The sequence below is a fragment of the Pseudophryne corroboree genome, chromosome 6 (genome assembly GCF_028390025.1).
Source record: "Pseudophryne corroboree isolate aPseCor3 chromosome 6, aPseCor3.hap2, whole genome shotgun sequence".
NCBI classification, from domain to species: Eukaryota; Metazoa; Chordata; class Amphibia; order Anura; family Myobatrachidae; genus Pseudophryne; species Pseudophryne corroboree.
The window spans coordinates 194,692,585-194,716,524 of NC_086449.1; the positions used below are offsets into that span (position 1 = coordinate 194,692,585).

The following is a 23,940-nucleotide window of genomic DNA, read 5'->3' on the forward strand; positions in this document are numbered from 1 at the left end:
TGGGAAAAAGAACTGTCTGCTTGTGCCAGTGCAAGGAATACTCATTTATCTGGCACAAAATACAAAATAGACGGGGGAGTGGATATGACGCTGTGCAAACTGGGCACAAAGGCAACTTATCAAATTTCTCCATGATTACTGCAGAATGCAGGATTAAAGCCTGTCCAATGGGAGGCCGAGGTGGTGAGTCAGTAGCAGCTCACGGCCAGCATTTTGCTAGAGTTGCCACGAAAGGTGCTAGAAGGAAGAAAGAAGGCGTCAATAAGAGAAGAGACCTGGGCCAGTGTAAGCTCTTGTAGTACAGTATTATAATCACTTTCCCCTGCTGCTCAGGTAAAATCAGTGTGGGGAGAACAAAATATTATGGGACCAAAAGGAAAAGGTCCAGTCACCCAGAATGGATAAGGCATAGTTGCCTACCCTCCCGCATTCTGGGCCTAATTCAGACCTGATCGCAGCAGCAAATTTGTTAACTAATGGGCAAAACCATGGGCAGGGCCGTTTTAACAGCAGTCTAGGCCCCTGGGCAAAGCAATGCACTGGGGCCCCTACCCATCCTAAAGCGGTAGGGTGTGTGGGGAGCTATCAGCGGCAGCTTTGATGCCCCGTGGTCAGTAGGGGTTCTATCTTCCGCTCAGCATGTAGAACCTGGAGGAGTAATTTCTGCTAATTACTCCTTCACTGTACAGATGGTGGGAGATGGGGCGGGAGGGAGAACAACAAACTGTAGAATGAATGAAGGGTCTGAATGAAGGGGCCCCAGTACATGACTTCCAGGGTGGTAGGGGGTGTTTAATACTCACGGGAGGGGTGGTTAGTGGAGTGGTCTTAATATTCATCATTTTCCAGTGGGAGGGAGGCTTGCTTGACTGCAGATTTCCTGGAAATACATTTCTTAGCTTTCAATGGGCTAAAAAAATCTAGAGTCCTACCTTTCAGGAGGTACTGGGGACTTAGGTATCAGAGTTCAGGAGCCAGAGCAATACACCAACGTAAATCTAAAACTGCATACCAGGCATGTGGAGCTGGCGCAGGGATCAGCTGCTGGAAGGCTGCTATCTCTGGTTCTGGGCATAGTAAAGACAAGCTGCCAGTGTCCACCGAAAGGGGAGAGTCCCAGCTTCTGGATTACATCCTCAGAAAAACTCTATGTCTGGCAGAACCAGAGATATCTTGCTGAGCAGAGCAATTAACAGGCTCAGATGGGGACCACTGCTTTGAAGTCAGATATCTCCGGTTCCCCAGGGCCGATTTTCAAAAAACTGGTACCTCTGGAAAAATGGGACGCTCAGCTATCAGCCAAGGGCCCTTATACTCCTGGGCCCTTGGGCAACTGCCCATTGAGCCCATACAAAAAGACAGCCCTGACCATGGGGGTCATTCAGACCTGATCGCACGCTAGGATTTTTCGCTGCGCTGCGATCAGGTCAGAACTGCGCATGCGTATGCACCGCAATGCGTAGCCGCATCATACGGCTACAAAGCGGATCATTGCTGGGCGATGGATTGTACGAAGAATCCATTCGCACAGCCAATCGCAAGGAGATTGACAGGAAGAAGGCGTTTCTGGGTGTCGACTGACCATTTTCTGGGAGTGATAGGAAAAACGCAGGCATGTCCAGGCGTTTGCAGGGCGGGTGTCTGATGTCAATTCCGGCCCCGGACAGGCTGAAGTGATCGTAGCGGCTGAGTAAGTCCTGGGCTACTCAGAACCGCTCGGCGGCACATGAGATCGCATACTTGCAAAGCAAAAATACACTCCCCTATAGGCAGCGACTATATGCTCGCAGCAGTGCAAAAAACCCCTAGCGAACGATCAGGTCTGAATTAGGCCCCACATGCACTGCAGGTGGGGCAGATATAACATGTGCCGAGAGAGTTAGATTTGGGTGGGTTATATTGTTTCTGTGCAGGGTAAATGCTGGCTGCTTTATTTTTACACTGCAATTTAGATTTCAGTTTGAACATACCCCACCCAAATCTAACTCTCTCTGCACATGTTATATCTGCCACCCCTGCAGTGCACATGGTTTTGCCCCTTAGCTAACAAATTTGCTGCTGCAATCAGGTCTGAATTAGGTCCTTTGACTCCCTGAAATAGTACCATACCTCCCAACATGACCCTCTCCAGGAGGGACACAATGCTCTGCTTCTGGACTTTTCTCTTAATGTATGATTACCATCATCTGTGTTGAACTAGTTACTTGATAAGAAAGGTGTTTCTCCACAGGTGGTGGCAATCATACAGCAAGAGGGAAGTCCAGGAGCAGAACATTCTGTCCCTCCTGGAGAGGGTCATGTTGCGAGGTATGCTTAGTACCAATGTCCCTAACTCACAATTTCCCAGTGCGAGATTGAAAAATGCGTCCCCCCTCATTGGCATAAAAAAAAAATGGTCACTGGTTCCCATGCACGAGTTCAAGATTTTGCCCGTGCTGCACCCCTTCAGTGGAATGCGCTCCCCCGCTCCATTAGACTCTCCCCAACCTTGCAAAGCTTCAAACGGGCACTGAAAACTCACCTATTCATTAAAGCGTACCCCTCCAATACATAACCTAGTCCTAAGGCTGCTCCTCCATCCCCCTGCCTCATGTCTTGAACATCTCGGCTTTGCTTACGTACTGCCATCAGGCTACCTCCCGCTTGCTTGCACCTCATGTCATCTGTCTGTCGCCCCTTCCCACTAGATTGTTAGCTCTTCAGAGCAAGGCCATCTTTCCTCCTGTTGTCAAAGCCCTCTTCTCGACACATTTCACTCGCAGCTCTCTCCTACTCAGCGACTATCTTTACCCGCTTTTTCTCCCGCTGGTAAAGGCTCATCTCCATCTATAGCTGCCAGCACCAAGTAGTACGATGATTACTCCCTCGCTACTTACATCTAAGCTGTATTATGTTTTGAGAATTGTGGTGCTCTTTGTTACCTGTACTCCATTTTTGTTATTTATTTACTGTAATGCTAAGTTTTGTCTCCCTGTACTGTCCTTTGTACGGCGCCGCAAAACACTTGTGGCGCCCTATAAATAAAATGTAATAATAATAATAATAATAAGAAGAAGAAGAATTTACTTACCGATAATTCTATTTCTCATAGTCCGTAGTGGATGCTGGGACTCCGTCAGGACCATGGGGAATAGCGGGCTCCGCAGGAGACAGGGCACATCTAAAAAAGCTTTTAGGTCACATGGTGCGTACTGGCTCCTCCCCCTATGACCCTCCTCCAAGCCTCAGTTAGGTACTGTGCCCGGACGAGCGTACACAATAAGGAAGGATCTTGAATCCCGGGTAAGACTCATACCAGCCACACCAATCACACCGTACAACTTGTGATCTGAACCCAGTTAACAGTATGATAACACAAACGAAGTAGCCTCTGAACAGATGGCTCACAACAACAGTAATAACCCGATTTTTGTAACAATAACTATGTACAAGCATTGCAGACAATCCGCACTTGGGATGGGCGCCCAGCATCCACTACGGACTATGAGAAATAGAATTATCGGTAAGTAAATTCTTATTTTCTCTAACGTCCTAGTGGATGCTGGGACTCCGTCAGGACCATGGGGATTATACCAAAGCTCCCAAACGGGCGGGAGAGTGCGGATGACTCTGCAGCACCGAATGAGAGAACTCCAGGTCCTCTTTAGCCAGAGTATCAAATTTGTAAAATTTTACAAACGTGTTCTCCCCTGACCACGTAGCTGCTCGGCAAAGTTGTAATGCCGAGACTCCTCGGGCAGCCGCCCAGGATGAGCCCACTTTCCTTGTGGAATGGGCCTTTACAGATTTAGGCTGTGGCAGGCCTGCCACAGAATGTGCAAGTTGGATTGTACTACATATCCAACGTGCAATCGTCTGTTTAGACGCAGGAGCACCCAACTTGTTGGGTGCATACAATGTAAACAACGAGTCAGATTTTCTGACTCCAGCTGTCCTTGAAATATATATTTTTAATGCTCTGACAACGTCCAGTAACTTGGAGTCCTCCAAGTCGCTAGTAGCCGCAGGCACCACAATAGGCTGGTTCAAGTGAAATGCCGAAACCACCTTAGGGAGAAATTGAGGACGTGTCCTCAATTCTGCCCTGTCCGAATGGAATATCAGATATGGGCTTTTGTATGACAAAGCTGCCAACTCCGAAACTCTCCTGGCTGAAGCCAGGGCCAACAGCATGGTTACCTTCCATGTAAGGTATTTTAAATCTACCGATTTTAAAGGCTCAAACCAATGAGATTTGAGAAAATTTAGAACCACGTTCAAATCCCACGGTGCCACTGGAGGCACTATTGGGGGTTGTATATGTAGTACACCTTTGACAAAAGTTTGTACTTCAGGCACTGACGCCAATTCCTTCTGGAAGAAAATTGATAAGGCCGAAATTTGAACTTTAATGGACCCCAATTTGAGGCCCATAGACAATCCTGCTTGCAGGAAATGTAAGAATCGACCCAATTGAAATTCTTCCGTTGGAGCCTTCTTGGCCTCACACCACGCAACATATTTTCTCCAAATGCGGTGATAATGTTGTGCGGTCACTTCTTTCCTGGCTTTAATTAAAGTAGGAATAACTTCCTCAGGAATGCCCTTCTCTTTTAGAATCCGGCGTTCAACCGCCATGCCGTCAAACGCAGCCGCGGTAAGTCTTGGAACATACAAGGTCCCTGCTGAAGCAGATCCCTTCTTAGAGGTAGAGGCCACGGATCCTCCGTGAGCATCTCTTGAAGTTCCGGATACCAAGTTCTTCTTGGCCCGTCCGGAGCTACCAGTATTGTTCTTACTCCTCTTTTCCGTATAATTCTCAGTACCTTTGGTATGAGAGGCAGAGGAGGGAACACGTACACTGACTGGTACACCCACGGTGTTACCAGAGCGTCCACAGCTATTGCCTGAGGGTCTCTTGACCTGGCGCAATACCTGTCCAATTTTTTGTTGAGGCGAGACGCCATCATGTCCACCTTTGGTTTTTCCCAACGGTTCACAATCATGTGGAAAACTTCTGGATGAAGTCCCCACTCTCCCGGGTGAAGGTCGTGTCTGCTGAGGAAATCTGCTTCCCAGTTGTCCACTCCCGGGATGAACACTGCTGACAGTGCTACGACATGATTCTCCGCCCAGCGCAGAATCCTTGCAGCTTCTGCCATTGCACTCCTGCTTCTCGTGCCGCCTTGTCGGTTTACGTGGGCGACTGCCGTGATGTTGTCGGACTGGATCAACACCGGCTGACCCTGAAGCAGCGATTTTGCCAGGCTTAGAGCATTGTAGATCGCTCTTAGCTCCAGTATATTTATGTGAAGAGACGTCTCCAGGTTTGACCACACGCCCTGGAAGTTTCTTCCCTTTGTGACTGCTCCCCAACCTCGTAGACTGGCATCCGTAGTCACCAGGACCCAGTCCTGTATGCCGAATCTGCGGCCCACTAACAGATGGGCAGTCTGCAACCACCACAGGAGAGACAACCTTGTTCTCGGTGACAGTGTTATCCGCTGATGCATGTGCAGATGCGATCCGGACCATTTGTCCAGCAGATCCCACTGAAATGTTCGTGCATGGAATCTGCCGAATGGAATCGCTTCGTACGAAGCCACCATCTTTCCCAGGACTCTTGTGCATTGATGTACTGACACAGTTCCTGGTTTTAGGAGGTTCTTGACAAGTTCGGATAACTCCCTTGCTTTCTCTTCCGGGAGAAATACCTTTTTCTGAACCGTGTCCAGAATCATGCCCAGGAACAGCAGATGTGTTGTCGGGGTCAATTGAGATTTTGGAAGATTTAGAATCCACCCGTGTTGCTGAAGCACTACTTGTGTTAGCGCTACACCGACTTCCAGCTGTTCTCTGGACTTTGCCCTTATCAGGAGATCGTCCAAGTAAGGGATAATTAATACGCCTTTTCTTCGTAGAAGAACCATCATTTCGGTCATTACCTTGGTAAAGACCCGAGGGGCCGTGGACAACCCAAACGGCAGCGTTTGAAACTGATAATGACAGTCTTGTATCACGAACCTGAGATACCCTTGGTGTGAGGGGTAAATCGGGACATGTAGATAAGCATCTTTTATGTCCAAGGACACCATGAAGTCTCCTTCTTCCAGATTCGCTATCACTGCTCTGAGTGACTCCATCTTGAACTTGAATTTCTTTATGTACAGGTTCAAGGATTTCAGATTTAGAATAGGCCTTACCGAACCGTCCGGTTTCGGTACCACAAATAGTGTGGAATAATACCCCTTTCCCTGTTGTAGGAGGGGTACCTTGACTATCACCTGCTGAGAATACAGCTTGTGAATGGCTTCCAAAACCGACGTCCTTTCTGAGGGAGACGTTGGTAAAGCAGACTTTAGGAACCGGCGAGGGGGAGACCTTTCGAACTCCAGCATGTAACCCTGAGATACTATCTGCAGGACCCACGGGTCCACTTGTGAGTGAACCCATTGATTGCTGAAAATCTTGAGTCGACCCCCCACCGTTCCTGAGTCCGCTTGTAAAGCCCCAGCGTCATGCTGATGGCTTTGTAGAAGCCGGGGCGGGCTTCTGTTCCTGGGCAGGGGCTGCTTGCTGCCCTTTCTTACCCTTTCCTCTGCCTCGCGGCAGATAAGACTGTCCTTTTGGTCGCTTTTTATAGGAGCGAAAGGACTGCGGCTGAAAAGACGGTGTCTTTTTCTGTTGGGAGGGGGTCTGAGGTAAAAAAGTGGATTTGCCGGCAGTTGCCGTGGCCACCAGGTCCGAAAGACCGACCCCAAACAATTCCTCTCCTTTATATGGCAATACTTCCATATGCCTCTTGGAATCCGCATCACCTGACCACTGTCGCGTCCATAAACTTCTTCTGGCAGATATGGACATCGCGCTTACTCTTGATGCTAGAGTACAAACATCCCTCTGAGCATCTCGCATATAAAGGAAAGCATCCTTTAATTGCTCTAGAGTCAATAAAATACTGTCCCTATCCAGGGTATCAATATTTTCAGTCAGAGAATCCAACCACACTACCCCAGCACTGCACATCCAGGCTGAGGCTATTGCCGGTCGCAGTATAACACCAGTATGTGTGTATATACTCTTCAGTGTAGTTTCCAGCCTCCTATCTGCTGGATCCTTGAGGGCGGCCGTATCAGGAGACGGCAACGCCACTTGCTTTGATAAACGTGTGAGCGCCTTATCCACCCTAGGGGGTGTTTCCCAGCGCGCCCTAACCTCTGGTGGGAAAGGGTATAATGCCAATAACTTCTTGGAAATTAGCAGTTTTCTATCGGGGTTAACCCACGCTTCATCACACACGTCATTCAATTCCTCTGATTCTGGAAAAAATACAGGTAGTTTTTTCACCCCCCACATAATACCCCTTTTTGAGGTACCAGCAGTATCAGAGATCTGCAAAGCCTCCTTCATTGCCGTGATCATATAACGTGTGGCCCTATTGGAAAATACGTTTGTTTCTTCACCGTCGACACTAGATTCATCTGTGTCGGTACCCGTGTCGACTGACTGAGGTAAAGGACGTTTTACAGCCCCTGACGGTGTCTGAGACGCCTGAACCGGTACTAACTGGTTTGCCGGGCGTCTTATTTCGTCAACTGACTTTTGTAATGTGCTGACATTATCACGTAATTCCATAACTAAAGCCATCCATTCCGGTGTCGACTCCCTAGGGGGTGACATTACCATCATCGGCAATTGCTCTGCCTCCACACCAACATCGTCCTCATACATGTCGACACACACGTACCGCCACACAGCAGCCACACAGGGAATGCTCTAATCGAAGACAGGACCCCCTAGCCCTTTGGGGAGACAGAGGGAGAGTTTGCCAGCACACACCAAAAGCGCTATAAATGTATATAAACAACCCTAGAAGGTGTTGTTTACTATATATGCGCTCTTAATATATAAATATCGCCAATTTATGCCCCCCTTCTCTTTGTTACCCTGTTTCTGTAGTGCAGTGCAGGGGAGAGACCTGGGAGCCTTCCTCACCAGCGGAGCCGAGCAGGAAAATGGCGCTGAGTGCTGAGGAGAATAAGCTCCGCCCCTTTTTCGGCTGGCTTTTCCCCGGTTTTTAAGAAACTGGCCTGGGTTAAAATACATACATATAGCCTTAATGGCTATATGTGATGTATTTATTTTGCCACTAAAGGTAATTATATTGCTGCCCAGGGCGCCCCCAGCAGCGCCCTGCACCCTCCGTGACTGAGTCAGTGAGCCGTGTGACAACAATGGCGCACAGCTGCCGTGCTGTGCGCTACCTTCAAGAAGACTGAGGAGTCTTCTGCCGCCTGCTTTCCGGACCTCCGTTCTGCCGTCTCTTCAGCGTCTGTAAGGGGGATCGGCGGCGCGGCTCCGGGACGAACCCCAGGCTGACCTGTGTTCCGACTCCCTCTGGAGCTAAGTGTCCAGTAGCCTAAGACTCCAATCCATCCTGCACGCAGGTGAGTTGGAAATCTCTCCCCTAAGTCCCTCGATGCAGTGATCCTGTTGCCAGCAGGAATCACTGAGATTGAAACCTAAAAAAAAAACTTTTCTAAACAGCTCTTTAGGAGAGCCACCTAGATTGCACCCTCTCGGACGGGCACAAAAACCTAACTGAGGCTTGGAGGAGGGTAATAGGGGGAGGAGCCAGTACGCACCATGTGACCTAAAAGCTTTTTTAGATGTGCCCTGTCTCCTGCGGAGCCCGCTATTCCCCATGGTCCTGACGGAGTCCCAGCATCCACTAGGACGTTAGAGAAAATAATAATAAGTGCAAGGTGATAACGCACCAGCCAATCATTACGGATTTGAAAAATGACAGGAGCTGACAGGCTGGTGCGTTATCACCTTGCGCTTATCACTGCTTTATCACTTCTTTATCCCTTCTCCAGGTTAATATATCTGCCCTAATGTTCCCCTATGGCTACATGCATTTTAAATAAGGTTTCTTGTTGCCACTTACAGTATATGTCTTGTAAAATACAATATACAAACAAATCCTGAAAAATATCAGTTTCTTTTCTTCAACAAGTAGATCTTACTAACTTTGGGGCTCATTAACATTTGGATGTAAGTCATTTTCATGACACGCCTCTCAGATGGAGCAGTACATGTCCGCGCTGATGAGTGTTACTTTCACAATCTCCCGGAAATGCTTTTTCAAAAGTAGGCAAGTATGGGATAAGGCATTTTGCAACTTCCATTTAATTTTGGGAACACCGCTAGACTCCACTGAGTCCCTAGACTTGGGACATTCGTCCTGTTGGCTCCCTCCACAGTTTGTTATTAGGCCAGATGCCAACTTGGTGGAGATGCTGAGCCTTCCACAAAATCCCCACAGTATGCCCAGTCCCAACCAATTAATTTAGGGGGCTATTCAGAGATGGACGCAGTGGTGTAAAATTTGCAAACAGACTCTTTTCAGCCAACTGCGCATGCTCCACGGCTGCAATGCATGTGCACGACCAATCATTATGCGATCGCATCCCAGAAGGATGCAATCGCATTATGACTGACAGGCGTTGGGCGTCTGGGGGCGGCGATGCGGCGTTTGTTGGAAATGAACCAGGAAACGCAAGCATGTCATGGCCATTTTCGGGTCCAGTCTGCCCACATGGGCAACCTCTATTTGAGGTTTTTGCGATGTGATCGCAAGTGAATTGCGATCGTATCAGTGGGCAGCATCGCACATGCTGGGCGGCCTTGCCCTGTGCTGGGATGCCCCCAGCATGCAATTTTAGTGATCGCAGTTTTTGCTTAAACAGCAAAAACTGCGACCAACTCTGAATAACCCCCTTAGGCCTTTCCACAAAGTACACAATCCATGTAAAGCGGTACTGTAAGAAACATACACACATAACTCATAGGGGGTCATTCCGAGTTGATCGCTAGCTGCCGTTGTTCGCTGCGTAGCGATCAGTGAAAAAAATGACTAATCTGCGCATGCGTATGCACCGCAATGTGCATGCGCGTCGTACAGTTACAAACTCCTTTGTGGTTTTGCACTGGTTCTAGCGACGATTCCAAACGCACAGCCAATGGCAAGAAGATTGACATGAAGTGGGCGTTTCTGGGTGGCAACTGACCGTTTTCTGGAAGTGTTTGGTAAAACGCAGGCGCGGCAGAAAAAACGCAGGTGTGGCTGGGTGTTCGCTGGGCAGGTGTGTGACGTCAAAAGCCGTCCCTCCGTCGTTAGAATCAACGCACACGAAGAGTAACTACAGGGCTGGTCTTGTTTTGCACGAAAAGATTTTGCAGGCGCTCTGCTGCACAAGCGTTCGCACTTCTGCAAAGCGAAAATACACTCCCCAGTGGGCGGCGACTATGCGTATGCACGGCTGCTAAAAACTGCTAGCAATCGATCAACTCGGAATGACCCCCATAATCTGATGTACTGTAGCAGCACCCTACTTGCATGCAACATCCTGTATGATTTGTTATTTATGCATGAGAAAATATTAGCTGTTATCTAGCTTTTGGGGCTGATTCTCAGTTGTACTCAAAGTGGCTGTATTTGCAGGCAGCCGCAGAAGCACGGTTTACTATATAATGCTAATGCGAGGTTCCGTTCAGCAAATGCCAGGTTCCGTTCAGCAAATGCGCGGGTCCATGCATCGATCTGTCAGTGGAAATTTTGCTGATCATTGATTTTAAACCAGTCACAGCAGCCAACATCATTAGTATTGGATCCATCTGAAAATGTAAATGCAGATGTGGGGGGTGTAGTATGTTACGCCGGCAGCTGGGATCCTGGCGGCCAGTATAACGGCCTCAGTATCCTGGCTGCCGGCATGCCGGCAGCTGAGCGAGAGCAAATGAGCCCCTTATGGGCTCGCTGCGCTTGCCACGCTGCAGGCACGATGGTGCGCGATGTGCGCCACGCTATTTATTTTCCCTCTAGGTGGGTGGTGGACCCCCAAGAGGGAGAATACTTGTTGGTATGCCGGGTGTCGGGATTCCGGCACCGGTATACTGAGCGCCAGGATCCCAACAGTCGGCATACTGAATACCACCCGATGCGAGAGGTGGAGACAACAACATTTAATATACAGCTAAAGTCAATGTTGGTGCATTTATTTTATTTTATTTACAGTTTCTTATATATAGCGCAGCATATGCCGATGCACTTTACAATTGTAATCAATAGTGATAAGACAAACTGGGTAATAACAGACAGACATAGAGGTAGGAAGGCCCTGCTCACAATCTATAGGAAGGATACACAAGGATAGGCTCTATCTATAGCATATCAGTCACCAAAACAGTCCTGATGGGATGTTACATAAGCAAGTTCTGCAGACCTAGGCACATCTTCAGATATACAGCATACTTGCCTACTTTTGAAAACTAGTTTCAGGGAGATTCCAGGTGGTACCAGAATGTCTCCGCGGTGCGCCGTTGAGGGTGTGCCATGGGTGTGTCTAGCTCCACCTATGGGCATATTTATTGCCACTCAGGGGTGTGTCCTGCAATGGCAGGTTAAAACTACAGTACTAAAAGCAGCACAAAAAAAAAATTAAAAAGAGTAATAATATACTGTAGGTGCACTTTATATTAATGTACCGTGTACATATGTGGCAAGAGAAGGACAAATAGAAAATCTATACACTGTACACTAGTGTGGGATTGTGTGTACGTAGATTTATATATATATATGTATATATATATATATATATATATATATATATATATATATATATATATATATATATATATATATATATATATACATACACATACACACACACACACACACACATATATTACAACCAATATAGACAACGCCATAATATATTATATTATAAACAGCACCCACTCACCCATATAACACCTAGTACACACAGCACCAGTGCCTTAACTAGGCATTTTAGCGCTGTGTGCAAGAAACGTTGTTGACGCACACACACCCCTATGCAAGACAGGGGTAGTGCGCGCCGTAGGCGCGCAAAAAATATATAGGGGCATGGCTTCATGGGGAAGGGGCGTGGCCACAAAATAATACCAATTCATACTACGGTGCACAGTAGTTTCCATTATTCAAATTACGCCGCACAGTAGTGCCACTACACCAGGTAGAGCCCTTTTACACATTACGGCAGACAGCATCCCCTTTTTTTACACATTACAGCAGACAGCGTCCCCTTTTTACACATTACGGCAGACAGCGTCCCCTTTTTACACATTACGGCAGACAGCGTCCCCTTTTTACACATTACGGCAGACAGTCCCCCTTTTTACACATTGCCGCAGACAGGATAGATAGATAGATAGATAGCATCTTTCCCCGCTGGAAGTCAGGCTCCTCGTGCTGGCAGATCCCAGGCAGCCGCAGGGGAGTAGGAGGAGGAGGGAAGGGGACTGGTGCCGCAGCAGCGCTATGTAATTGGTAGAGGCGCCACTGCAGCAGTCCCCTCTCCTTCCGCATTGGCTGGCTGCCACTGTTAACGCTGGGATGAGGGAAGCGCATCCCAGCATTCACAGCAGCGCCGGGCAGCCAATGCGGAAGGAGAGGTGACTGCTGCAGCGGCGCCACTACCAATTACATAGTGCTGCTGCGGCTCCAATCCCCCTCCCTCCTCCTTCTCTCCTGCCTTCGGCGCTGCTGCTCTCCCCCCCTGCCTCCGGCTTCAGCATGGCGCACACAGCATAGGCGGCTTGTAATGAGTCAGTTTGACTTATTACAAGCCGCTGGCCGTTGCACCCCCAGGGTAACTGCGCTGTGTGCCAGGCACACCTGTAGTTACGGCGCTGCACAGCACCATGTTATATTGTGTTATACACAACCCCCCCTCATATTACACACAGCACCATATTACATAATACACAACCCCCTCCCCCATATTACACCCAGCACCATACTAAATTACACTATACAGAGCCCCCCACTCCCCCATATCACCCCAGTACACACAGCACATACTACACTATATGGAGAGTCCCCACTCCCCTATATCACCCCAGCACATATTACACTACATGGCGAGCCCCCACTCCCCTATATCACCCCAGCACATATTACACTATATAGAGTGCCCCCACAGCATATATTACACCCATTTAGCCCCCATTTAGCCCAGCACACACAGCATATATTACACAGCATATAGCCCCCATTTCACCCCAGCACACACAGCACATATTACACTATATTGAGCCCCCACTTCCCCATATCACCCCTGCACATATTACAAAATATGTATAGCTCCCACTCCCCCATATCACATTCCCCCAGCACATATTACACGATATGGCGAGCCCCCACTCCCCTATATCACCCCAGCACATATTACACTATATAGAGAGCCCCCACAGCACATATTACACTATATATAGCCCCCATTTCACCCCAGCACACACAGCACATGTTACACTATATTGAGCCCCCACTCCCCCATATCACCCCAGCACATTTTACACTATATGTATAGCCCCCACTCCCCGATATCACATTCCCCCAGCACATATTAGACTATATAGTGAGCCCCCACTCCCCCATATCACCCCAGTACACACAGCACATACTACACTATATGGAGAGTCCCCACTCCCCTATATCGCCCCAGCACATATTACACTATATATAGAGTGCCCCCACAGCATATATTACACTATATATAGCCCCCATTTCACCCCAGTACACACAGCACATATTACACTAGATTGAGCCCCCACTCCCCCATATCACCCCTGCACATATTTCACTATATGTATAGCTCCCACTCCCCCATATCACATTCCCCCAGCACATATTACACTATATAGTGAGCCCCCACTCCCCCATATCACCCCAGTACACACAGCACATACTACACTATATGGAGAGTCCCCACTCCCCTATATCGCCCCAGCACATATTACACTATATATAGAGTGCCCCCACAGCATATATTACACTATATATAGCCCCCATTTCACCCCAGTACACACAGCACATATTACACTATATTGAGCCCCCACTCCCCCATATCACCCCTGCACATATTTCACTATATGTATAGCTCCCACTCCCCCATATCACATTCCCCCAGCACATATTACACTATATAGTGAGCCCCCACTCCCCCATATCACCCCAGTACACACAGCACATACTACACTATATGGAGAGTCCCCACTCCCCTATATCGCCCCAGCACATATTACACTATATATAGAGTGCCCCCACAGCATATATTACACTATATATAGCCCCCATTTCACCCCAGTACACACAGCACATACTACACTATATGGAGAGTCCCCACTCCCCTATATCGCCCCAGCACATATTACACTATATATAGAGTGCCCCCACAGCATATATTACACTATATATAGCCCCCATTTCACCCCAGTACACACAGCACATATTACACTATATTGAGCCCCCACTCCCCCATATCACCCCTGCACATATTACACTATATGTATAGCTCCCACTCCCCCATATCACATTCCCCCAGCACATATTACACTATATAGTGAGCCCCCACTCCCCCATATCACCCCAGTACACACAGCACATACTACACTATATGGAGAGTCCCCACTCCCCTATATCGCCCCAGCACATATTACACTATATATAGAGTGCCCCCACAGCATATATTACACTATATATAGCCCCCATTTCACCCCAGTACACACAGCACATATTACACTATATTGAGCCCCCACTCCCCCATATCACCCCTGCACATATTTCACTATATGTATAGCTCCCACTCCCCCATATCACATTCCCCCAGCACATATTACACTATATAGTGAGCCCCCACTCCCCCATATCACCCCAGTACACACAGCACATACTACACTATATGGAGAGTCCCCACTCCCCTATATCGCCCCAGCACATATTACACTATATATAGAGTGCCCCCACAGCATATATTACACTATATATAGCCCCCATTTCACCCCAGTACACACAGCACATACTACACTATATAGTGAGCCCCCACTCCCCCATATCACCCCAACACACACAGCACTATATGGAGAGCCCCCACAGCACATATTACACTATATATAGCCCCCATTTCACCCCAGCACACACAGCACATACTACACTATATGGAGAGCCCCCACTCACCCATGTCACATCACCTCAGTATACCACCCACTTACTGTTGATTCACTGCTCCTTCCTGAAGAGCAGGAGCCGACCCTGAGACAGTGAGGTGGGAGCAGGCAGCCCAGTGCAGTCACAATGAGGACCAGTAAGGGAGCAGGAAGAGGAAACTGGCCTGATACACGCAGACTACTCAGACTATGGTGGGCGGGGCCAGCCACAGTGAAGCAAAGCCCTGGCTGCCGAGCCGGCTCATTTGCTTCACTATACTGCACAGCTGCTCCGCTGATTATCCTCTGACACTGCCGCTGCCTAGCTCGCCTCCGTTCACACTGCCTCCTACACAGTGTGCCACCGCTACCCACCACAAACCCGCATGGGCGTCCGTGACGCTTCTCCTGCATGCGCAGCCCAGATCTTTATGGAGGGAGGAACACTATAATCCGGGAGGGCTGGTAAGGTTTGCGGGGCAGCGGGAGGCTCATGTAAAAATCGGGAGCCTCCCGCTGAATGCGGGAGGGTAGGCAAGCCTGAACATACAGTATCAGACCCAGCTTTGCAAATTATTTTCCGAATGCCTTTTAGGTCAGACATTTGTGCTGCAGTGCATGAAGGAAATAACTGGTAAGCAGCATGAGGGCACATTGGCCCTTATTCCGAGTTGTTCGCTCGCTAGCTGCTTTTAGCTGCAGTGCACACGCTAGGCCACCGCCCTCTTGGCGTGTATCTTAGCTTAGCAAAAGTGCGAGCGAAAGATTAGCAGAACTGCTCGTAAAAATTTTCATGCTGTTTCAGAGTAGCTCCAGACCTACTCCTATCTTGCGATCACCTCAGTCAGTTTAGTTCCTGCTTTGACGTCACAAACACGCCCTGCGTTCGGCCAGCCACTCCCCCGTTTCCCCTGGCACGCCTGCGTTTTTTAGCACACTCCCTGAAAACGCCAAGTTACCACCCAGAAACACCCCTTTCTTGTCAATCACTCACCGATCAGCAGTGTGACTGAAAAGTGCCGCTCGGCCTTGTGTAAAACTGCATAGTTTTGTGTGAAAGTACTTTGCGCGTGCATACTGCGGCCCGTACGCAAGCGCAGAAATGCAGTTTTTTCACCTAAACACCGCGCTGCGACCAAAAGCAGCTAGCGAACAACTCGGAATGACCACCATTGTTGGCTCACAGAGCTGGAGCACTTTCAGTGTGAATGGTAGAGGATGTAGACTGCTTAGACTTGGGCAAGGATTCATGTGAATTATTATGCAGTCTCTATAAAGCATACTTGAAAACACAAGGGCGTAGCTACCATAGATGCAGGGAGTGCAACTGCTATGGGGCCCAGAGCTGGGAGGGGCCCACCTTCCCTGTCAAAAATACATGTCTTTATAACATTTCTCTATCGTCCTAGTGGATGCTGGGGTTCCTGAAAGGACCATGGGGAATAGCGGCTCCGCAGGAGACAGGGCACAAAAAGTAAAGCTTTATGATCAGGTGGTGTGTACTGGCTCCTCCCCCTATGACCCTCCTCCAAGCCTCAGTTAGGTTTTTGTGCCCGTCCGAGAAGGGTGCAATCTAGGTGGCTCTCCTAAAGAGCTGCTTAGAAAAGTTTAGCTTAAGTTTTTTATTTTATAGTGAGTCCTGCTGGCAACAGGATCACTGCAACGAGGGACTTAGGGGAGAAGAAGTGAACTCACCTGCGTGCAGGATGGATTGGCTTCTTTGGCTACTGGACATTAGCTCCAGAGGGACGATCACAGGTACAGCCTGGATGGTCACCGGAGCCTCGCCGCCGGCCCCCTTGCAGATGCTGAAAAGAGAAGAAGGTCCAGAATCGGCGGCAGAAGACTCCTCAGTCTTCTTAAGGTAGCGCACAGCACTGCAGCTGTGCGCCATTGCTCTCAGCACACTTCACACGGCAGTCACTGAGGGTGCAGGGCGCTGGGGGGGGGCGCCCTGGGAAGCAATGTAAACCTATTTTTTGGCATAAAATACCTCACATATAGCCTCCGGGGGCTATATGGAGATATTTAACCCCTGCCAGAATCCGTTAAAGAGCGGGAGACGAGCCCGCCGAAAAAGGGGCGGGGCCTATCTCCTCAGCACACAGCGCCATTTTCCTCACACAGCTCCGCTGGTCAGGAAGGCTCCCAGGCTCTCCCCTGCACTGCACTACAGAAACAGGGTAAAACAAGAGAGGGGGGGGCAAAATTGTGGCAAAATTATATATATTAAAGCAGCTATATAGGGAGCACTTATTATAAGGCTATCCCTGTCATATATAGCGCTTTTGGTGTGTGCTGGCAAACTCTCCCTCTGTCTCCCCAAAGGGCTAGTGGGGTCCTGTCTTCTTTAAGAGCATTCCCTGTGTGTCTGCTGTGTGTCGGTACGTGTGTGTCGACATGTATGAGGACGATATTGGTGTGGAGGCGGAGCAATTGCCAAATATGGGGATGTCACCCCCTAGGGAGTCGACACCAAAATGGATGGCTTTATTTATGGAATTACGGGATAGTGTCAACACGCTAAAGCAGTCGTTTGACGACATGAGACGGCCGGACAATCAATCAGCACCTGTCCAGGCGCCTCAAACACCGTCAGGGGCTGTAAAACGCCCGTTACCTCAGTCGGTCGACACGGACCCAGACACAGGCACTGATTCCAGTGGCGACGGTGACGAATCAACCGTATTTTCCAGTAGGGCCACACGTTATATGATTTTGGCAATGAAGGAGGCGTTACATATTGCTGATACTACAGGTACCACAAAACAGGGTATTATGTGGGGTGTGAAAAAACTACCTATAGTTTTTCCTGAATCAGATGAATTAAATGAGGTGTGTGATGAAGCGTGGGTTGCCCCCGATAAAAAACTGCTAATTTCAAAGAAGTTATTGGCTTTATACCCTTTCCCGCCAGAGGTTAGGGCGCGCTGGGAAACACCTCCTAGGGTGGACAAGGCGCTCACACGCTTATCAAAACAAGTGGCGTTACCCTCTCCTGAGACGGCCGCACTTAAAGATCCAGCAGATAGGAGGATGGAAAATATCCAAAAAAGTATATACACACATACAGGTGTTATACTACGACCAGCTATAGCGACAGCCTGGATGTGCAGTGCTTGGGTAGCTTGGTCAGAGTCCCTGATTGAAAATATTGATACCCTGGATAGGGACAATGTTTTACTGTCTTTAGAGCAAATAAAGGATGCGTTTCTTTATATGCGTGATGCACAGAGGGATATTTGCACACTGGCATCACGGGTAAGTGCTATGTCCATTTCGGCCAGAAGAAGTTTATGGACGCGACAGTGGTCAGGTGATGCGGACTCAAAACGGCATATGGAAGTTTTGCCGTATAAAGGGGAGGAGTTATTTGGTGTTGGTCTATCGGATTTGGTGGCCACGGCTACAGCCGGGAAATCCACCTTTTTACCTCAAGTCACTCCCCAACAGAAAAAGACACCGACTTTTCAGCCGCAGCCCTTTCGTTCCTTTAAAAACAAGAGAGCAAAGGGATATTCATATCTGCCACGAGGCAGAGGAAAGGGGAAGAGACTGCAACAGGCAGCTCCTTCCCAGGAACAGAAGCCCTCCCCCGCTTCTACAAAAGCCTCAGCATGACGCTGGGGCTTCTCAAGCGGACTCGGGGGCGGTGGGGGGTCGTCTCAAGAATTTCAGCGCGCAGTGGGCTCACTCGCAGGTGGATCCCTGGATCCTGCAGATAATATCTCAGGGTTACAGGTTGGAACTAGAGACGTCTCCACCTCGCCGTTTCCTGAAGTCTGCTTTACCAACGTCCCCCTCCGACAGGGTGACGGTCTTGGAAGCCATTCACAAGCTGTACTCTCAGCAGGTGATAGTCAAGGTACCCCTTTTACAACAAGGAAAGGGGTATTATTCCACTCTATTTGTGGTACCGAAGCCGGATGGCTCGGTAAGACCTATTCTAAATCTGAAATCCTTGAACCTGTACATAAAAAAGTTCAAGTTCAAGATGGAGTCACTCAGAGCGGTGATAGCGAACCTGGAAGAAGGGGACTTTATGGTATCCTTGGACATCAAGGATGCGTATCTCCACGTTCCAATTTACCCCTCACACCAGGGGTACCTCAGGTTCGTCGTACAGAACTGTCACTATCAGTTTCAGACGCTGCCGTTTGGATTGTCCACGGCACCTCGGGTCTTTACCAAGGTAATGGCCGAGATGATGATTCTTCTTCGAAGAAAAGGCGTATTAATTATCCCATACTTGGACGATCTCCTAATAAGGGCAAGGTCCAGAGAACAGCTAGAGATGGGACTAGCACTGTCTCAAGAAGTGCTAAAGCAGCACGGGTGGATTCTGAATATTCCAAAATCCCAGTTAATTCCGACAACACGTCTGCTGTTCTTAGGGATGATTCTGGACACGGTTCAGAAAAAGGTTTTTCTCCCGGAGGAAAAAGCCAAGGAGTTATCCGAACTTGTCAGGAACCTCCTAAAACCAGGAAAGGTGTCTACATCAATGCACAAGAGTCCTGGGAAAAATGGTGGCTTCTTACGAAGCAATTCCATTCGGCAGATTCCACGCAAGAGTTTTCCAGAGGGATCTGCTGGACAAATGGTCAGGGTCGCATCTTCAGATGCACCAGCGGATAACCCTGTCTCCAAGGACAAGGGTATCTCTTCTGTGGTGGTTGCAGAGTGCTCATCTATTGGAGGGCCGCAGATTCGGCATACAGGATTGGATCCTGGTGACCACGGACGCCAGCCTGAGAGGCTGGGGAGCAGTCACACAAGGAAGAAACTTCCAGGGCGTGTGGTCGAGCCTGGAAACGTCTCTTCACATAAACATTCTGGAACTAAGAGCAATCTACAATGCTCTAAGCCAGGCAGAACCTCTGCTTCAAGGAAAACCGGTGTTGATCCAGTCGGACAACATCACGGCAGTCGCCCATGTAAACAGACAGGGCGGCACAAGAAGCAGGAGTGCAATGGCAGAAGCTGCAAGGATTCTTCGCTGGGCGGAGAATCATGTGATAGCACTGTCAGCAGTGTTCATCCCGGGAGTGGACAACTGGGAAGCAGACTTCCTCAGCAGACACGACCTTCACCCGGGAGAGTGGGGACTTCATCCAGAAGTTTTCCACATGCTTGTAACCCGTTGGGAAAGACCAATAGTGGACATGATGGCGTCTCGCCTCAACAAAAAACTGGACAGGTATTGCGCCAGGTCAAGAGATCCGCAGGCAATAGCTGTGGACGCGCTGGTAACGCCTTGGGTGTACCAGTCGGTGTATGTGTTTCCTCCTCTGCCTCTCATACCAAAAGTATTGAGAATTATACGGCAAAGAGGCGTAAGAACGATACTAGTGGCTCCGGATTGGCCAAGAAGGACTTGGTACCCGGAACTTCAAGAGATGATCACGGAGGATCCGTGGCCTCTACCTCTGAGAAGGGACCTGCTTCAGCAGGGTCCCTGTCTGTTTCAAGACTTACCGCGGCTGCGTTTGACGGCATGGCGGTTGAACGCCGGATCCTAAAGGGAAAAGGCATTCCGGAAGAAGTCATTCCTACCTTGATTAAAGCAAGGAAGGAAGTAACCGCGCAACATTATCACCGCATTTGGCGAAAATATGTTGCGTGGTGCGAGGATCGGAGTGCTCCGACGGAGGAATTTCAACTGGGTCGATTCCTACATTTCCTGCAATCAGGATTGTCTATGGGTCTCAAATTGGGATCTATTAAGGTTAAAATTTCGGCCCTGTCGATTTTCTTCCAGAAGAAATATCTCACATGGAAAGTGACCATGCTACTAGCCCTGGCTTCGGCCAGGAGAGTGTCAGAACTGGCAGCTTTATCTTACAAAAGCCCATATCTGATTTTCCATTCGGACAGGGCAGAACTGCGGACTCGTCCGCATTTTCTCCCTAAGGTGGTGTCAGCATTTCATCTGAACCAGCCTATTGTAGTGCCTGCGGCTACAAGCGACTTGGAGGACTCCAAGTTGTTGGACGTTGTCAGAGCTTTAAAAATATACATTTCAAGGACAGCTGGAGTCAGGAAATCTGACTCACTATTTATACTATATGCTCCCAACAAGTTGGGCGCTCCTGCGTCTAAGCAGACTATTGCGCGCTGGATTTGTAGTACGATTCAGCTTGCACATTCTGTGGCAGGCCTGCCACAGCCAAAATCGGTAAATGCCCACTCCACAAGGAAGGTGGGTTCTTCTTGGGCGGCTGCCCGAGGGGTCTCGGCATTACAACTCTGCCGAGCGGCTACGTGGTCGGGGGAGAACACGTTTGTAAAATTCTACAAATTTGATACCCTGGCTAAGGAGGACCTGGAGTTCTCTCATTCGGTGCTGCAGAGTCATCCGCACTCTCCCGCCCGTTTGGGAGCTTTGGTATAATCCCCATGGTCCTTTCAGGAACCCCAGCATCCACTAGGACGATAGAGAAAATAAGAATTTACTTACCGATAATTCTATTTCTCGGAGTCCGTAGTGGATGCTGGGCGCCCATCCCAAGTGCGGATTATCTGCAATAATTGTACATAGTTATTGTTACCTAAATCGGGTTATTGTTGTAGGGAGCCATCTTTCAGAGGCTCCTCTGTTATCATACTGTTAACTGGGTTTAGATCACAGGTTGTACGGTGTGATTGGTGTGGCTGGTATGAGTCTTACCCGGGATTCATAAATCCTTCCTTATTGTGTACGCTCGTCCGGGCACAGTATCCTAACTGAGGCTTGGAGGAGGGTCATAGGGGGAGGAGCCAGTACACACCACCTGATCATAAAGCTTTACTTTTTGTGCCCTGTCTCCTGCGGAGCCGCTATTCCCCATGGTCCTTTCAGGAACCCCAGCATCCACTACGGACTCCGAGAAATAGAATTATCGGTAAGTAAATTCTTATTTTTTCGCCATTGGGTGGTACGTAAGGGTCCTTTTAAACTTTTTCCTTGGGGCGGGCCTGCAATATATTTAGGTATGCCCTTGACTTGCTTATTGTAGAGAGATCTAAAATGAACTGGAGGGCATTTTTTAATATTATATAAAATGAACCAGGGTACTGTAATGAGGCACAATATAAACGGGGAGCACTATATATCATAATGTGAATTGGGGGTATTGTGCAGCATAATGTGTACTGTCAGCTGTAATATGTGACATAGGGTGAATTTAAGCACTACTACGATTCCTACAAGAAACTAGGGCACTACTATGGGGCATAACATTAAATAAGGCTCTACTATGGTTCGGAAAATGAAACTAGGGCACTATTATAGGGCATAAAATTAACTGCTGCAGAGTAGTGTCTCTCTAGAAGCATTGAGATGGGGGGCCCTTCGAAATGATGCTATGGGGCCCACAAAGTCCTGGCTACGCCTCTGTTCAAACATGTTTTACTTTACCTATAGAAGGAGATCCTGGAGAGGCGACCAGGGAGTATGTGCAGAGGACACGTTGCTGCCATTTGTGGCATTACAGAAACAGCACAAAAAATCGCAATGATATGTTTTATACTTGCCTACTCTCCTAGAATATCTGATAGACTCCCAAATGTCATGAACATGTTTCCTGGAGCTCCATCGCAGCTGTCTGGTGCCGTTCACTTCCATAGTGAAGTGGCCTTCGGCCTCTGCTTTACAATGCCGGTAATCTCATGTTCCCTCACCCTCCATTGGCATTGCTGCTCCCCACCCGTACCTCCCACCTGGCAGCCAGCAAGTAGGTAACTACGACATAACATTTACCAAGGTGTGGTTACATCCCAAATGCACCATGGCCATGCCCTCATCCCGCTTTGGATAACTCCAATGTTGAGAGGTATAATTTATCAAAATGTGGTTAGAAGTGTTCATTTTGCTACAATGCCACAGGTTACTGGGGATGAAAAACAAAATTTGGAATTTTCGTCTGTCTGATCGTTCCGGCATCACGCAAAAACTATTGGATGAATTTGGAATGTGTTTTCACGGTTGTATAGCTTAGTGACCTAGAAAGAAACTGAGGTATGTATGATCTCAATGTGACATCAGGGAGAGGAGCAATAAAAGAAAAAAACAGACACCTGACACACGCAGTGTGCAGGCTCCTCAAGTCCAAAATGACTAAATGTATATAAATATAGTAAGTTGGTGTTCCAATCATGCTTCCGTGGACTATGACTCCGCCCAATTTGTGCAATGGAACCTGACTTAGGCCCTCATTCCGAGTCGTTCGCTCGGTATTTTTCATCGCATCGCAGTGAAATTCCGCTTAGTGCGCATGCGCAATATTCGCACTGCGACTGCGCCAAGTATCTTTGCTATGAAGAAAGTATTTTTACTCACGGCTTTCTCATCGCTCCGACGAACGTAATGTGATTGACAGGAAATGGGTGTTACTGGGCGGAAACACGGCGTTTTATGGGCGTGTGGCTGAAAACGCTACCGTTTCCGGAAAAAACGCAGGAGTGGCCGGAGAAACGGGGGAGTGGTTGGGCGAACGCTGGGTGTGTTTGTGACGTCAAACCAGGAACGACAAGCACTGAACTGATCGCACAGGCAGAGTAAGTCTGGAGCTACTCTAAAACTGCTAAGTAGTTTGTGCTCGCAATATTGCGAATACATCGGTCGCAATTTTAAGATGCTAAGATACACTCCCAGTAGGCGGCGGCTTAACGTGTGTAACTATGCTAAATTCGCCTTGCGACCGATCAACTCGGAATGAGGGCCTTAGGGCCTAATTCAGACCTGACCACTGTGCTGCAAATTTGTAGAAGTCTGCGATCAGATAGTCACCACCCAGGGAGAGTGAAAACCTGCCCCGTACAAGTGTGCGAATACATGTGTACGCCGTGCTAAAATTCCGCTAGACAGTGGACATCTGCAAATCCGTTCACAACTCACTCACCATCTAATGATTTTTTCAGTTTGTGCAGTCTGTGCGTAGCCCAGGAGTT

General features: G+C 48.6%; 1 long non-coding RNA gene across 2 annotated transcripts in view; it reads right to left on the reverse strand.

Moving 5' to 3' along the window:
* LOC134935124 (uncharacterized) overlaps positions 1–15,245 on the reverse strand; it is a 136,989-nt gene extending 121,744 nt beyond the window's left edge. The window contains exon 1 of one of the 2 annotated variants that reach the window (XR_010179917.1): positions 15,076–15,245. This is a non-coding gene — a long non-coding RNA (uncharacterized LOC134935124). The remainder of the gene's footprint in view (positions 1–15,075) is intronic. The other variant, XR_010179916.1, reaches the window with a different exon arrangement.
* Positions 15,246–23,940: the final 8,695 nt, after the last annotated feature.